This window comes from Galeopterus variegatus, unplaced genomic scaffold (genome assembly GCF_000696425.1).
Source record: "Galeopterus variegatus unplaced genomic scaffold, G_variegatus-3.0.2 Scaffold520, whole genome shotgun sequence".
NCBI lineage: Eukaryota > Metazoa > Chordata > Mammalia > Dermoptera > Cynocephalidae > Galeopterus > Galeopterus variegatus.
The window spans coordinates 250,650-252,866 of record NW_007726631.1 but is presented as its reverse complement, the minus strand read 5'-3'; the positions used below and the strand labels follow the sequence as shown (position 1 = coordinate 252,866).

The window sequence follows — 2,217 nt, the reverse complement described above, 5'->3', positions numbered from 1 at the left end:
ACCCAGGCCTCATAGCTGTCTTTTGCTATAATGGTATTAACAAAAATCTAGGGAACACAATTCATAAATGTCCACAGTATGTAACTCAGTTCTCTATCCTCAAGACCAATGTGTTTTTCATGATATAATCCAGCCTTTCTAATTAATAAAATACATACAATAAAGACAAATTATTGGCTAAAATTTAACATAATTTTACACATTATGTCTAGCAGTCCTTAATTTCAAGTTATTTCAAAGAAACATATGAAAGACAAAGTAGAAAACAGAATCACAATTCTGGGGAAATGCACCAGCCCCCACCCCCACACCAAGGGCAGTAAATGACAATCATACATTTTCTAGACTTTCATGACAAAATAAACCATCCAGATTTGAGAAAGAAAAGGAAAAACAAAGAGTTGGACAAGAAAAGAGAATGACAGAAAATAACAAGATTATAATGTAGACAGAAGAATTTGATCTAAAGAAATTTTATTCATGTGGCTAGAATGGCAATTAAAAACATTTAAGCAAGGGGAAAAAAAGAAATTTTATTTAAGCTCCTGAACCATAAATTCTTTTTACATTCACTGATAAACCCTAGGTTGAAAAACACAGCAACACAACCAAACTCAAGTTAAGATGGTTTTTTATTATTATACAGAACATCAATACATTCATGCACCTATATTCAGCTCTACCAGTTTATGTCTGGCATCTGTTCATATTTCTTGGTCAGTGTCCATGCAATGCCAATTATTAAACATGTTAAATATCACCCTGGTTGTATCTCACAGTAATCTTTGTAGAAGAATTATTGGTACAGTTAACAAATATTTGTAGAGCATCTACCATGTGCCAAGCCTAGTGTTAGGCTCTAGGGATAAAAATGGAGAAGGCAACACCGTTCCCTACCATCAAAGAGCTAACAGCTTAAACATAATTTCCAATATAATATAATATGGCAAGTTAGGTTTTACAGCATTACATGAGAGAGCAGAACAGAGACACAAGACAACTTTGGGTATTGGGAAAGACTATCTGAAGGACACAACTGGTATCACGACTAGTAAATCAGGTAAAGCAAGAGGAAAAAGGCCACAGTCCAGAAGAAAGATATTAAGGACATAAACTACACCAGTAGTAGGAGTTGTTTAAAAAAAAAAAAAAGGCAGCAACAACAAAAGTAAGAGCTAACTATTTGGAGACATAAAAAGAAAATAGGCTTAAGAGGTTGAAAAAAATCTGCCATGTCTCCCCCTCTGTGTTACTGACAGGGTAGAGAATATAGCAGCATCTCAAGCAGTTTCTACCTTAGCAAATGAAAAGCTAGCTGGTGACAAAATAGTTTAACATCACAATATATAAGGTAAGAAATTTTATGAGTTTATTGATATGTTAATTTAAGATGCCTTTATCTACATTCAAGTAGATAAATCTAAAAGACAGCTGGCCACAATAACCTAAAGCTCAAAGAAAGGTCAAGGTTAGAAACAGATCTGAGAGTGAAAATCATGATGGAACAAGATCACCCCAAAAATATGTAGAGTAAAAAGTGCAGTGGTCCAAGGATTTAAAACACCAGGGTAATTTAACATTTAAGGGGCAAACAAAGGAGACATTTGATTTTGTTCCTTTCTTCTTGAGTATTCATCTAAAAAACATGTCTTTAACCATGTCTATAAAGGAATTACTACTGTTTTTTACAACTCTATAGTCAAAGCAACTCAATAACGTCTGTTGTAAAACCAACAGCAACTATAAATGGATTACAATTTCTCTCTTTTGAAATATTCATAGTACAGGTTTTTTTAAATGCTTAAGATGATTTTCTTTATTCTTATTTTTATTTTTTTTGTCCTTTTTGTGACCAGCTGCACCGCGCTCTGCCAGTGAGCGCACCAGCCATCCCTACATAGGATCCGAACCCGCAGCGGGAGTGCTGCTGCGCTCCCAGTGCCACACTCTCCCGAGTGCGCCACAGGGTCGGCCCAAGATGATTTTCTTTAAAAGTTCATACTAATTAAAAATAAGATCAAAAATTCCTCGGTGAATACTCTTTTTAAGTACCGAATCAGGGCCGGCCCGGTGGCGCACTGGATAAGTGCGCCGCTTGGGAAGCGCGGCGGCGCTCCCGCCCAAGGGTTCGGATCCCACATACAGACCGGTTCCCGCTCACTGGCTGAGCGAGGCGTGGGAGCAACACCGAGGGTTGCGGTCCCGTTGCCGGTCCCC

The 2,217-nt window shown here is 37.4% G+C and overlaps 1 protein-coding gene across 1 annotated transcript in view; it reads right to left on the bottom strand.

Annotated features, from left to right (window-relative positions):
- The window catches only part of TRAPPC8 (trafficking protein particle complex 8), a 79,732-nt gene that overhangs the window by 51,662 nt on the left and 25,853 nt on the right, over positions 1–2,217 (bottom strand). The gene's annotated exons all lie outside the window — the stretch shown is intronic.